This window comes from Humulus lupulus, chromosome 2, assembly GCF_963169125.1.
Source record: "Humulus lupulus chromosome 2, drHumLupu1.1, whole genome shotgun sequence".
Classification (NCBI taxonomy): Eukaryota; Viridiplantae; Streptophyta; class Magnoliopsida; order Rosales; family Cannabaceae; genus Humulus; species Humulus lupulus.
Window position 1 is genome coordinate 100,918,035 of NC_084794.1, and position 16,286 is coordinate 100,934,320.

The window sequence follows — 16,286 nt, forward strand, 5'->3', positions numbered from 1 at the left end:
CTTTATAACAAAATGCATCTTTAATTCCTACAAAATAACAATAAATTAAATCATAATCAAACATTTTCATTTATAAAATAAATTATATTAATTCAATGAAAATATTAATTAAACTTAATTTATTTTGGCTATTAAAATCAATAAATAATGTATTTTTCACCACTAATCAACTCTCATTCTAACCTTCCAGTAAGGATAGTTAGAATCATTAAGCAAATGTGGTCAAGTGGTCGAGGTACTTTCTGCAAAGAATGACATGATGCATAAACACAAATATATATATATATATATAGAACTAAAAACGCCAAGACCTCACTAAGAGTTTAGTGAACCGCTCTAATACCAATTAAAAATTCTGTTTTTAGATATTACCAACTTTTAATGTTAATCATGTTTGATTAAGAAAAGGTTCAGAAAATGTGTTTGACAGAACAATATTCTGATCAATCAGAATATACACATAATAGAAAACAAGAACTAAATGATAAAAATGACACACATTGATTTTTACGTGGTTTCAGTATTCTTGCGAATACTACTAGTCCATGGAGTACAAACCCAGAGAAAAAGATTGGTTAATAAAGTATCTCAAATACAATAGACTTGACTTAAGCAAACATAGACTCCCTCTAATTATTTGCCGCAATCTGAAAGTATTCACTCTATTAATCCAATCTTTGTAAATACACCAAAAGTCTGAAATCCTTTCTTCCCCTTTGATGAATGCTCACTTCCTCCCGAAGTGAGTCTTTAAATGTACATTCTTCTGAAGGCAGTATGTGTCACGAGTACCTTTGTACCTGTTCAAAAACAACCAGTGAAAGAGAAAACTATACCAAGGCTTTCTTTTCATAGAAACATCAAAACAACAACTTTTCTCGCACAAGATATCTATTAAAAGCTAGATAATTGAAGAGGTGAAATTTCCAAGGCAAATGGTCTCCTTTTTATAGAAGAAAAAAAAAACTTTTCTGCTAGTTTTCTAAATATATCAAATATTAAATAAGAATATTTGAAATCTTTAAGAATTTCGTTCAGTACAAATCCTGTAAAGATTAGATAAATATTTTGTCAACGCGATCCTAATGTTTCAGAATTTAAATGTTCCAATACATAATTAAGTCCAGGTTCATTTTCGTGGAGACCAAGATTAGAATTACCTAAATAATATCCTATCCCCGGAATAAAATAATAGAGATCAAGCTAGAATATTTTTATTAAAAAATTTCCTTTTTTTTTTTGGAGATTTACCCATTTGAAACAATGAAGAAATAAAAGAAATTAACCAAGATTTTTCCAACTTGAATATACCCGTAAATGCCAGCTCACCTACACGTTTTTATCACATAAAAATAAGGAAAATATTTGAAATATTTTTGTCTCTTATTTTGACTATTGAAGAGGATTTTACAGTTCTTTAAACACACGCATATAAATATATACATATATATACCCACACATTCACATTTCACCACCAATTAATTAACAATTAAATTTATAAAACTATTAATATTAATTTAATTATTAAAAAAACCAATACTCACCTTTTCACTGATTGAGGCTGGGCAATTGGGATTGGGCGATTAGTGCTGTACTTGAGAGAGAGATATTAGAAAGTGAAAACTAGAAAAAAATTGAGATTCAAAGATATACAAAGAGAGAGCAACTCAAATAGAGAGAGAGAAGACACCAAAAGGAGGATGATGACGGTGGCAAGGCAACCTGGCAGCTGATGAAGAGACTGAAAAAAATGAAATATAAAGGGAAAGAAAAGGGGAGATGAGAGAGTGAGGAAGAGAGTTTGAGAAGGAGAAATGGGTGAGTTTGAGGGAGAAACGGGGAGAATTTTGAGAGGGGAGAGTTTTGAGAGAAACTAGAGATAAGAAATGGAAGGAGGAAGAAAGAGGGGTATCCGGCTAGTTTATTTTGCAGTTGTTTTTGCCAACGCTATAATTGAGTGCCACTAATGCTAAAAATGTGCCGGTAAATCTCCATAAAAAAATCCTAAAGTAAAATAACGTTGTTCTCATTTTCACTTGCATTTAACGCAGAGAAGTGTCAGACAAAAGTTTTCCCATCAACTTTTTCCAACGTTTTCAGCACGTAGAAAAATTTCTTTCAAAACCTTTGTCGACGCTTGTCAAGCTTTTTACCGGCGTGTTTTACCCGTCGGTACAAATTGTTTCCCACCAAAAATTTTCCGGCGTTTTCCCATTTCCCTCCACTACTTTTTATTGGCGCTTTTACCTACAAACCATCAGCATTGTGCCCTTTTGTCAGCAGCTTTTTGCACTGGGAATAAATGCCTGCTTTATGCCTTGCACAACAAGCTATTGTCAGCGCTTATATGTGAACAAGCCAGGAAAACTAAATATTGCCGGCGTATTTCATAAAAAGTGCTGCAAAAGCTTGATTTCATGTTTTGTTGTGTGTCGAAAACAATTTTGTACGACAAACTAACTTAGTTCAAAACCGTGAGTTTTGTTTCCCATGTAAAGAAAATATGAATACAACTTAAATAAATAAAAATTAATGACATAGCATATATAGAAACATAAACAATCATCATCATGGTTTGTTTCTATTTTACCTGAAGGTCTCTCAATTTGGTTCAATGTATATACCAAAAAAACTTTTAACAGTCAACATTCAAACACCAAACATACCATAAAAAATAACCAAAGGAATACATTGTTCGATCTATTATTCCATGATCACTTCATGTTTCTGGAATATTGAAAGAAAGTAAAATTTTAAGAGTTAGTGGCTACAAATCCACTCCAAAAAGTGCAAATTTGACTCTGTCTTTGTAAAGGGTTTGCATGAGTGTCCATATTTAGAGTCATCTTTCCAATAAGAGAATATTTTTAAGAAAATTGATCTTTCTTGGGAGAAATCTCTAGTGACAAACACTCTTTCAGTTCCACCACAACTTGATTCATTGTTGGTCTTTCAATGGAGTTTAAGCGCACACAAGCTGTGGCCATTTCTATAGCTTTCCAGGCAGAGTTGAGTTGGAAGTTTCCCCTTAACCTAGGATCAACTATCCTATTAATTTCTCCATTTTCATGAAACATATTCTCCACCCATTGAGATATGTGGATGACCTCATTACCATTTATTTTTGCAATCGCTGGTCGACTAGTGATTATCTCTAGTAGAACCACTCCAAAAGCGTAAACATCACTTTTCTCATTTAACCAGTTTGATTTGTAATACCTAAAAATTTCAAGTAGAAGATGATCAAAATATTTATATTTATATATTTTGTAAGCCGAGGTTAAATTGACAAGCGAATATATATATATATATATATATATATATATATATACATATACTTACTCCGGGTCAAGATATCCAGGGATGCCAGCCACAACTGTTGACACATGGCTCCCACCTTCAATAGAGAAAGCTCTTGAGAGACCAAAATCAGAAAGTTTGGCCTGGAATTTTTCATTTAATAAGATATTCGTGGTCTTTACATCTCTATGGACTATTGGTGGCTTACAACCATAGTGTAGATACTCCAAACCTAAGTTTGATCAAATTTCAATTAGCACACAAATTAACTGTATTAGTTTCAACAAAAGTATATATATATATTAAAATGATTTTTTTTAGGTAGTACCATTACTTTTGCCTCCTACTATAGAGATTTTTTTTATTTTCAGTTGGAGAAATTATAACTTATTTATTTATATCAATGCATAGATGATAGTTATAGTAGGCATTCCAACAATTTTCAGAAAATTCTGAATAATTTATTGTGCTAAAATCAAAGTTCAAATAGTCTGTTTTCCACGCGTATAAAAAAAATATAAGACAATCGTGCAATTGACTGTTTGAACTCTGATTTCGATACCGTAAATTATTCAGAATTTCTCAAAAATTGGCAGGATGCCTGTTATATCTATAATGTACCTCCATCATGAAAAAAAAGAATTATAATTTCTTCAAGTGCTAAAAATAAAAAAAGCTGCTACAATAAAGACAAAATTAATACCCAAAAAATTCCTATATATATTTATATATGCCTAACCTTGTGCTGCATCCACAACTATTTGTAGTCTTTCCTCCCAACTCAAAGTATATGTCTGCTTATCTGTAATTTATTTATTTAGATGAAGTACTTATCAATCCCTTCTATTGTTAGTTTCCAGGAATTTAATCTAGACATTTTAAAAAAAATATTGGTAAAAATTAAATATGATGGGAGAATGTTAATTAACTAATGAAAAATGAACCTGAGAGAAGCCTTCCTAAGTTTCCATTATCCATGTATTCGTAGATAAGCCCCATGTGTTTGTCATCGTTAATGCAGTATCCAACAAGACTGGTTAAGTTTTTGTGGTGAACTCTCATTAAAAGCTTTACCTGTTAGTAAATATAAAATCTTAAAATTCGGATAATAAATTCAAAACAAAACATATATCTTATTTTTTGTTTTAACAATTTTTTTATTTTTTTTCCGTTAACTTTAACAGAATATTTTTATATTTGAGAGAATATTCTTACATTTAATAGTAGATATTGTAAACATTACTTAAACTTAAATAAAATTAAATAAATAAATAATTAAACAAATTAAAATATGATATTTTTGAGATATTTTATAATAATAATTATTTAAAAATAATAATGATAATTATAACTTAAATAAAATTTAATTAAATTTAAACTTAACATTATATTAAACATATAATATATAATATTTTGTTGTCACTGCCAAATTAAAAAACTAGAGCAAATATAAACAAAAATAAATAAATTAATTGATTAAAATATGATAATTTTATGATAATTTAAATAATTAAATCATATTTATTTAAAAATAATAAAGACATACATATCATTTTTGTATCTTATAAATTTGTATGATAGTTTATTTTTTATAAGTGATTGAAATTTTTTTTCTTCATCAAATTCACCAAATGATATTGTGAGATACATTAAAAACTAAGAATAGTTGATGCATGTATACACTATATGACATTTTGTATTCTTATTTTATTTCTATTATTAATTTCTTTTTAAATATTATTGTATTTTATATATATTATTGTATTTTATATATATCATGTAGCTATCTAAATATATATTTATGTCAACGTTGTGTTTAAATGTTATATAAGTAGAAATTATTGATATAAATATTTATATATAGTATAATTCATTCTATTATATATATATATATTTAAAAAATAGTGAATAAATTTTTATTAAAATTATAAACAATGTTTACAACTTTAAAACTAAATAAACATACATTGTTGCTTCAGTATATATATATATATAAATCAGAAAAATAATAGGCTTACAACAAAAAAAATATATATATAAATCCTATTATATACTAAGGCACTATATGCATGTGTGCCCTTAGCATAAAATATATCGTCTATCCTTTTAGTTTATTTCCCAATTTTTTTTAAAAAAATTCTTCATGTTTATTTGTCTTTTAATTGTTGCTGAAACATGTATTCAATTGATTCTTTATTTTATTTTGTCTTTTACTTGTAGAATGTGGTCAAAATTTATGTGTATCAAAATAATTGTTTTTTTAAAAAAAAAAAAAATTGTTATAGTATTTATCAAACTTGTAGAATATGTACTGGTCAAACTTATAGAGAATGTTTTTGGATTGTTACAATTTATCACTTTTCATATTTAGTACAACAAACTCATGTTAGTGTGATAAAAATAATAAATAGATACTTTAAAGTTTATAAGTATTATTTTTATGTTGTTTGTTGTACTTATTTATATACTTTAGAGTTTAATATACTTATATATATATATATGCATATATAATTAGTTGAACTTCAAATAGATTATGTATACAATAAATGTAGTATATAATAGTATAAGTATTTGTACATATAATTTACTATAATGTATAATATTATTATGCGAGCTAACATATATAGTTTTTTCTTCTTTTTTATCTTCGTTTGAAGTCTTGATGGTTTTCTTGTTTTATAGAGTAAAATCTTAATGTTTATGCATGCATTTATATATTTATATATCTATAAAAATTGTTTCATAAAATTTTAAATATTTTAATAAAAAAAAGATGTATAGCTCAAAAGATATATAAAATAATATATATTTAAATAATTTATTTAATAAAAAAGATATACGAAACAACATTAGGCTCTTATTGGTAATGAATTTGATAAGTTATTTTTGGAAACAAAATCCAAATCAATATTTTAATTTTGTGTTGTAAGATAAAAAATAAGGATTTCAAGTTTTCTTCATTTTTTGAAATTTTCTTCTAAAATCTTAAAATTAATATCCTAATTTTCACTTTTTCTCTACTCTCCTCCTCTCCACCAATTATAGATTCAGTTTTTTAAAACTCAAAAACAGTTTACTGACATTGAACCAATCACATTTTCAGAACATGTTTTCAGTCACTAAATTCAGATTTTCATTTCAGAATCCAAAATTTCAAAATTACAGTTTTCTAATCACTAACCAATCAAACCCTATACAATTTTTTATTTTGGGAAAAACATGATACAAATTGTAAAAGAGATAGATATACCAAAATTTGATAACTGGTAGTTGACATTGACAGAAACATAATGGTCCTAAAATTATGAAGATAAAATGAGATATGAGTGTATATATAAGTGTAACGTGTCATTTGGTAAAAGAAATCAGATTTTATAATCTAAAATACAAACATAAGAGTAAAAACAAAAATAAATAGTTGTTGCCACAAGTAAATATCGATAGAATTAAAAATATGTGAGTTGTTTGCTTTTCAATCTATATCAACTCGTTTCTTTTTTAGTTGAGATTTTGTTAAAAACTAAAACATAAAAATATAGAAACTGATTATTGATAACGGTAAAATCGTAATTTTGTTGTAATGGAAACTATTGCAAAGAAATCTTGCACCATTATCCAAAAGGAAGAATACAATTACAGTAGAAAAATAATTTATTTTAAATAATTTTTAGGAGGGAGTTATTACTAATAATAATATAAAAAAATATAAATATATATTTTAGCTATAAGTAATTTTTTTTTTAACAGCTATACATACATTGTATGTGCCATACTACTAGTTATATATATACCTCAGCTTGAAACTCTTTGTAGCCCTGAGCCGATGACTCAGACAGCATCTTGACTGCAACTTGGGTCTTGTTCAAGTAGCCATGAAAAACTGTTCCAAAGCCTCCTCTTCCAATGATTGTCTCAAAGTTGTTGGTAATACGTATGATCTCAGCATAAGTGCATTGATTGTTTTTTGGCTCAAATATTGACCCAATTTCATTCCTTGATTTGGGAACAATATTTTTTGTCTGCTTGATCCCTTCTATTATTGTTCCTGTGTTATCAGAATAATTAAGCTTTATTAATATAATTAATTGATCATCCTGATGTACTAATGATGATTATATACCTTTTTTTCTTCCTTTGATAATTCTCCATCCGACAAAGAATGCAAGTAAGAGGACTAATAGAGAGGCAACTGATGCTGTAATGGGAACTATATATTTTTTATTCTTTTTTTGGCACGAAAGTGAGGAACAAAGATCTGGATTATCCGACACTCTAGAATAAAAAGAGCACACTAAACAAGTTAGAATAAGATCTTATGGCGATGAGCACGCATATATATATATATAGAGAGAGAGAGAGAGAGAGAGAGAGAAAGAGAGAGATATTGTTTACGTACATGTTATAAAATCGATAAAAGGTAATCAAAAAATATGGATAAAGAAGAAGAAAAGACCTTAGTAATAATGAGCCACTCTTGGATTTTTCAACCAGGTCGCTTGGAACAGAACCTGAGAGGTTGTTTCCCGTCAAGTCTCTGAAACCATGCACGCAAAATAAATGATTCCTTGCTTAACAAGTTCCTATGTGACATATGGTATACTGTTTTACATGTATAAATGTACTTATATAATACTAGAAGAAAAACTTACAAAACTTTTAACAACTGTAGTTTGGAAAAGAATTTAGGCACCGATCCACTCAAGCTGTTATTTGATAAATCTCTGAAATGATTTTGCGGTTAATCAAAGTAATTTGTGGTAAATAATCCATATGAATCTCTTAAGTAATTTTAATAATACTAATATACGGACTTACATAGATTGTATCATTGTAAGATCTGATATATATGAAGCTATTTCCCCCGTCAATCCACTTGAGGATAAGTCTCTAATACATATACATGGAACAATAGTAAATATATGAGTCACAAATTAATCATGATGGCATACTCCTAGATATTTTATTCACACGGATCCAAATAGCCGTTAGCCAAATTAAAAAAATATAAAAGAAAGAAGATAGATCGCATGAGATCTGCATAATGCAAAAATACTCTTAAGATCAAAAAAATAAGCAAGCTGTGAAGGGTCACTTGTGATTATAAGACTGGTGAATAAAAATAGTCACAATCTTGAGAGTAATATTGAAGTATGGTATCTCACATGAAATGAGTGTAAGAATATTGAGTCATTTACAAGAACATGTGTAACTCCACTAATCACCAATTTATTTTTAGATGGAACTCTACAATCCTTGTCATGGTTTCAATATTGTCATTTACTAAAACCTATTATTTCATTTCCAATGTAGCAACCAAAGTCATAAGTGAAATTACTACAATTATTACACATAACCTCCAATTACTTCGGTTATTGCACATAACCGAGGTGATAGTCCAATTTTATAATGTTGTACAAAAAGCTTAGCCTCATTAAAAGTCTTTTCCATTCTCTCTCCTTTCTTGGTTTCCTTTCTCCTTCTCGGTGGTTTGCCGCGTCTATGTGGTTCATGGTGTGTTTTTAGGCTAGTTTGGTACAATTATGCATGAAAAGTTGCCAAATGTTTGATAAATTTTAAATTTTAATTAAAATATTGTGAGTTGGAAAAGTTGTATCAGAGTGTTTGGTAATCTATATGATTAAAGCGTTATTAAATATTAAAAGATCAAAATAGATGTTATATTTATTTTATTTTATAAAAATAAATTCGCACGTACTAAACTTACTAAATAGATTTTCATATAAATATTGTATCTATTTAAGTAAAATTAAAATATATTTTTAATAAGACACTTATAAAGTCATCGTAAACAAAATAGTTATATTATATAATATACACATATATATAATTGTATATATATTATAACTTGCCAGTACAGTTAAGATTCTCATTATAATGATTATGGTATAATAATTTAGTTATGATATAATCACAAATGTATAAAACTTGAGTTATACAAAATCTCACTTTCTATGTCCTAAATTATTTTTATTTTTATTTTTTTTCCATTAGCATGAAATTAATGTGTTTGATTAATTATAATTTGAAAATACTATGATATGCAAAAATAATATTATAGTGTAAAATAAACTCTATAGTAATGTATTTTAATAATATAAAAGTACTAAAATAAAAAATATTTAAAATTATCTAATAAATTTAAAATTATACAAATATCTTTAGAACAAAAAAATTAAGATTTAAATATTTTTTATGTTATTATTATAATAATTTATTTTAAATATTTTAATTTAGATTAATATATAATAAATAAGTAAATATTTACTTCTATTCCATTACCCCAACCAAATATGACCGAAAATTTTGTCGAGTTCACTAACATATAAGCAATTCTAAGTGATGTGCTGAATGAATGTCATGAAAAAGTAGAAGAAAAGAAACAGAAAAGTAATTGATTTACTTTTTAGTTTATCTGTTTTTTTGTATTGAGTTTGTGATGATCATTGCTCATAATAGTTTTTGAGAGTTCATTAGATTTTAGAAGAGCCATTTTTGTTGGGAAGTCAATATGAGAAAAACAAATTATATAAGTTGAGGTGTTTTATCTCGGGGTATTAATTTTTAATACAACCATTTTCTTGGGAAAATTCGTATGGTTAGGTTTTTCAAATGTTGTAATATTTATTTGATTGACATTTTTTGTTCTACTATCGGTCTCAAAATTGGATGAAAAACTTTGTGATATAATTTATTAATGGTAATATTACTAAATTTTTAGTTTATAACTGTGTGTTTATTGTGATATAATTGTGATTGTTGTGATATGATTAAGGCTTAGAAGAGCCTTTGTGTATTACTAGATAATTTTATTGAAATGTATGGATTATGGGAATGTTGAAATAAGGTGGAGTAATATAAGCCATTTATTTATTCTGAAATAAGTAGTTTTAACTTCGGTTATCATATGACAACCATAGTTAAAAGTGTATTAGATTAATCTATTAATTCTGTTGTCCGTATTTTCACCTCCGACACGTTGCAACCCCCAATGACTAGCTCGGAGGTACATAGACATCGTCGGGGCATGTTACGCCCGTGAGGCACCTTGACTTCTCTGAGCCAAGGTCAGCCTTCCAACCATTCGAATAACAATGGGCACATTTTTCGCGCGACCGTGTGCCTCTGCACACTTCCGTCTCTCGAACAACTCTCGCTGAGTCATGCTCTCAAGCATCTATGAGTGCAATCATGCATCAAGGCTATCTAGCCAAGACACTCACACTGTCCATAGGTTCTCACTATGGGAAGGCAAATCCCAACATCGATGCTCACCCAGACATTCGCAAGTCAAGGTAGCATGTGTGGCTAAGAGTCAACACCAAGCTGACGTGCCAACACCTCCCATCATGTCCCACTCGATATTATCCGATTAGCTCACGTCACAGACCAAGGACTCCCATACGTCCATGGTCTAATCCTCAAGGCACCATACCATCATGCATGTTGACAGGCCCTCGAGACTGGCTGCCAGACTAGTAGCACAAACTGGACCTCTGTCCTACTCAAGCATAGTGCACCCTCCAATGCTTGCATGTTAACAAGTCCCACGAATGACTTCCCGTGCCATCTCGTGTCGAGATTCATGGCCATGGCGCACCACGACATCTCTCGAAGGTTTGGGCCACGTTCCATGCAAGCGGCATCCCGGCAAGCCAAGGGAACCGTACCCTTAAACCTCTGGCAGCACACTTCGACGCACTACCGGGGCGGCCTGGTAATGTCCATGAGTACTCCTACTCATGGAGACATATGAGTCCCCTCGTGGTCCTCATATGCCCGCCCTACTAGTCCTCCCAACTAGTAGTAGCTCACTTGACGCACCTGCGCCAGGGGGTGGTGGAGAGCTGACACCATGTGCTCCCCCTACAAAGAGCCTTCTAAGCTTTTAGCCTTCTACCAGGAACATATATGATTTTTGCTTGGGAGACATATTTGGCTTCTGTTGACGCGGTTCTTCGCCAACAGGTAATTAAGAGAATGAGAGAAAATGATTAGTGCTAAATGTGAACCGAAATAGACATATGATCTTAGAGGACGAAAGGGGTGACTCAAGACACGATTTTTAAGTGGTTCGAAGGCTAAAATCCTTCTACTCCACTAGTCAATATTATTGATCTGTACTGAGTATTTGGTTACAAAGTATTTCTTACAAGAGATTATTTTTCCAACCCCTATCAACTCCCAGGGTCTCCATATTTATAGGAGAAGGCACCTGGAAGTTGGTAGGGAGGTCATCCCGTGACCTTCTTACTTGTCGTATCAATTCTGTGACATTCATGATTAATTCCTAAACCTGACACATAAGTGTGGTCAAATCAATAGATAAGGAAGTAATGGGCCGCACGGCCCAACCCCACCGTGGGTGTCTGAACACGCACGTTCCTGCTGCGTGTCCGAGAAGTCAGGGGGATATCAGACACATGATGCCTGATATATGCACGTTTACCTTGCGTGTGTTTGCTTCTCAAGGGGTCACACCCCCATATCCAGCTCGTACCGCGAGCTGCATGCTGGACTCGACCTTCGGCCTTCAGGGGACCTGCTCCAGTCTTGGACAATGGAGGGGAGCCCTTTGGGCTTCCTCGAGCTAACGACAGAAGTTCCGGTTTTAGGGGAGTTCGAGAGATAACTACGATTAGTCAGCAGCTCAGCTTGCTAACCAGCCCGTGGGAAAACCAGGGTGTTCATCTGCCCCCCAAGCTCCTGCTCGTGGCATACCACGTCGTATATAAGACCACAGTAGGGGCTTTTGGACTTCCCCATGAACTCTTCGCATTCCACCTTTTATGCAGGCGTCTGATACGTGGAACATCGTGGGTGGTGACGGTACGTCTTACGAGAACCGCATTTAATGGCCTAGCCCATGCCCAGCCGTCGTTTCGTATTTCGAGTGGAGGGCCTCGGATCCCCCATCAGGGCCATCAAACGGCCCTCTATACGTGATCCTTTACGCATATAAAAAGGGGTGGCCACCCTACGCATGGGCCACCCTTTCATTCGAAATTTTTCAATCTTCAAGCTCCTCTTCTTCTTCTCTCTATATCTCCAGAAGAACAAAACCCTCGATCCCGCTACTGCTACTTTCAGTGTTCAAGAAGCTTAAGCGCACGGACTTCTCCGAAGCTTTGGAAGCCATTACACCGAAGAAGCTCTTACCAACGCAACACCTTCGTCTACCTCCCAGCCACACACTGTAAGTTTCCTGACCCTGTGTGTTTTGAAAATATGCTACTGTAGCTTAGGTAAAAAAAAATTACTGTAGCCGCATGCAAGGGTTTGCTGGGTTTTGTGGATATGGAGGGTGACAGCCCTTTTAGGTTAGGGCACATTTGTTGTAGGAAATCGCTTTAGAGTATGGGTTTCACGATGCTCTTTCTGGGGAAAATTTCTGGGTAGGAGTTTTGGGAATTTTGGATGCAAAACCGGGTAGCTTAGGGAACACGCCTCACAAGCGGTTTTGCAATTTCCTGCCTACTGAACCTTTCCCCCCAAGGAAAATTCTATCCTGACCCTCCTAACACACGAATCCCGAGTAATCGGGGATCGGTTGGGAGCACAGGCGCGTGTTCATCGAACCGCGTGGTCCCACTCTCCACGGGCTGGGCTTACCTCAGCTCGTGTAAATAATAATTGCTTTTTCCTCATGCTTGGGTCGCCTTTTCTGAAATGTTTTCTTTTGTTCGTTAGGCAACCAGATGGCTCCAAAGAGAAATCTCCCACAGAAGAACGTCAGCAGCTCGGCCTCCCAGCAGGACAGAGGGAAAGCGGCGATGCCTAGCTCCTCGATCCCTCGCTTCGGGCCGACAGTGGAGAAGGAGGTCGAGGTGGCTCCTGATGCCTTCTTTGAGGCGGAAAGGATCGTCTCGAAGATAACCGACCAGGTGAAGATTAACAAAATCTTCCTTTCCCACAACATCGCCTTGGGGAAAGCGTCTGTAGTGGCTTGACCTGCTTCAGAAGGCGAGCGGAGCTGTGCGCCGCTCGACGAGTCGTTCGCGGCCTGGAGTGGTGAACATTTTAAAGCAGGGGCCTTCCTTCCACTGGATCAGTACTTCTCTGATTTCCTCAACTATGTGGGGTTGGCCCCATTTCAGCTTCCCCCCAATTCCTACCGCCTGCTGGCAGGGCTGAGGTATTTGTTCCAGAAGCATGAGTGGGAGGTCCCCACTCCTGCAGACATTTTATATTTCTTCTGCCTCAAAGCCAGCCCGGACCAGCGGGGGCGAGGTGACAGGTTCTACTATTTAACTCGGTTTCCCAATACGGCGGCAGTCATCGAGCTGCCCAGCCACCCCAATGACTTTAAGGACCAGTTCTTCATGTCAACTGGTTTCCGGAACTGCGAGCATCACTATTTCAATCGTCCTCGTAAGTTTCTCCCGTCCTTAGCTCGCCTTTTAAGTGTTATTTTAGCTCCTCCCGTACCCCATTCTGACTCAAACTAACCTTGCAGCCATCTTCGCGAGGACAGAGAAGTCTGTGACCCTCGGGGGCCAATATGAAACGCTGGCGGGCTTGCCCCCCAGTGAGAAGGATTATCGCGTGCTCGTGACAGACGAGACGATGGTGTTCTGCAAGCTGATTTTTCCAAATCAGACCCTGAACCTAAAGAGACCCCGGGTGCCGCCCCTAGCTCGGGACACCAGACCCATCATCGTGGAGGAGGTCGCAGGAGATGAAGACGAGGAGGACGAGGGCGACGAAGTTCTGCTCGTGAGGAGCAAGAAGAGGACCTTGGAGGTCGCCCAGAGGATGGGCGAGGAGAGGATCCAATCCGGAGCAGCTGCGGGTCCTTCTGGCCAAGGTAACCCTTACTTGATTAGGAGTCTAGATAGGGCCACCGCAGACCCCCGGTTGGCTAGGTTCAATCCTAGGCAGCTCGTCCATCATCACCGAAGTGATCCGGACCTGAACACACTCCTGCTCCATTGTGTCAACTGGCTCGTGCTGGATCACCAGGAGAGCCGGCCTAGGGGTACCGTAGTAGTAGATAACACCCTAGCCTTTAGGTCGATCCTATTCGAGGAGTATGGGACCAACTTACGCACATGACCATCACTCCAGAGGGGTATCTATGCTCCGGGGCTTAGGCAGTATGTAGAAGAATCTAGCCCTGAGTCAGAACCGGACCCAGAACTTGCGCCAGTTCGGGAAATAATCGTCTTAGGTTCTTCCAGCTCGGGGGGTAGAGCTCCCTTAGTATTCGCACACTTTTTATATTTAACCCTTTGTCCTTGTCTATATGGTTGCTAACTTGTACTAACAATGTTTTTGTTTCGACAGAAGAGATGTCTCAGCCCAAGGATAGCTTGCGAGGCGCAGTCTTCGGGGGAAACCCCTCGGCCGGACCAAGACTAAAAAGGCTCCGGGGGTCCAGGAGCGCCGCTGGGACCTCCACCAAGTCTCCGGCAAAGGAGAAGGAGAAAACCCCGGTTGCCCAGGATATGGGAGCAATTCTTCCTGCCGCAGGAGCAGGCCAAATGCCTCCACCACCTCCGCGAGCTCCAGCCGCCACTCAGGATGGAGGAACGGAGCTCGGGACTCCGGCCGTGGCGGTCTCCGATGTGCGCATCCCAGTCAACCCTCAGGACCTGGAGAAGATCCCAGAGGCCTTCCGGGGGACAGTGTACGAGTCGGCGAACTACGCTGTCAACCATATCTATAACTTCACCGAGAAGGAACTTCGGGCCATTGAGACACTGAGCCCGGTTGGGGTGATGGAGTCTTCAATGAGCATGACCCTAACGGTAAGTTGCCATGTTTTCTCTGTAAAGCTCCTACCCTTACACTTTGCCCTATTTTTCCTCTAAGGCAATTTTATCTTTCATTTCTCGCAGGGCGTCGTCGCTCTCCACCGGAGCATCATAAGGGCCAAGACTCAGCTCGAGGATATGAGAGCCGAGCATCAGGCTTCCCTTCAGGAGGCTAAGGCGACTGAAGATGCCTTGGCGACCGCGAAGGCCGAGTTGGAGAAAGCCCTCTCGAAGGCCCAAGAGCTCGAAGCCTCCCTTGCAACCTCGCGGACAGACCTCGAGGCTGCGAAGACTGAGATCCAGGCCGCCCAGGTCGCCCTAGAGGCCGAACGGGCCACTTCGGAGCAGTCCATGCAGGATTTGTTCTATCACTGTTGGGCTTACAATCCGGAGGCTGACTTCTCCTTCATGTCACCAAGCCTTTGGGCGCACTTGCTGGTGAAGTTCCAAGCTCGCCTTGAGAAAGAGGCACCGCCTTCGGAGACTGGAGAAGCCTCAGGCGCGGTGGAGCAGGGTGAGACAGCGACCTCCAAGGGGCCATCTGACGGAGCTTAGGGCGTTCTTTCCCTGTTGCCTTTGAACATTTTTAAGTTTTTTTTTTTTTTGTAACCTTTGCATGAGGTGTTTTCACCTCGAGACAATTTGCTTTAACGTTTTTAATTTACGCTCTTTCATGCTTTTAAGCATTTCGGCTATAATTTATTGAAAAACCTAGTTCGCGTTAACTTTAACCCATATTTCGAGCTCTTGAAGTAGAACAACGATCAATAGATTTAAATCAACTTCTAAGTTTTATGACCTGGTTAAAACCAGGAACTTAATTTGAAAACTTAGTTCGTGTTAACTTTTATCCATATCTCGAGCTCTTTAAGAAGAACAACGATCAACAGATTTAAATTAACTTCTAAGTTTTATGACCTGGTTAAAACTAGGAACTTAATTTGAAAACTTAGTTCGTGTTAACTTTTATCCATATCTCGAGCTCTTTAAGAAGAACAACGATCAACATATTTAAATTAACTTCTAAGTTTTACGACCCGGTTAAAACCAGGATAAGACTTAGTTAGTGTTAACCCTTATCAATATCTCGCGTTTTTAAGACAACAACGGTCAATCGATAAGAATCAACATCTAAGTCGTTAAGGAGACCTGGTTATATCCAGGTACCATATGCCCCCCAAGTAACTGGGAAAGGGTCTTTCGTGGTTACTT

The 16,286-nt window shown here is 35.7% G+C and overlaps 1 pseudogene; it reads right to left on the reverse strand.

Moving 5' to 3' along the window:
• Positions 1 to 2,753: 2,753 nt before the first annotated feature.
• Positions 2,754 to 16,286, reverse strand: part of LOC133814574 (probable LRR receptor-like serine/threonine-protein kinase At1g05700) — a 58,956-nt pseudogene continuing 45,423 nt past the window's right edge.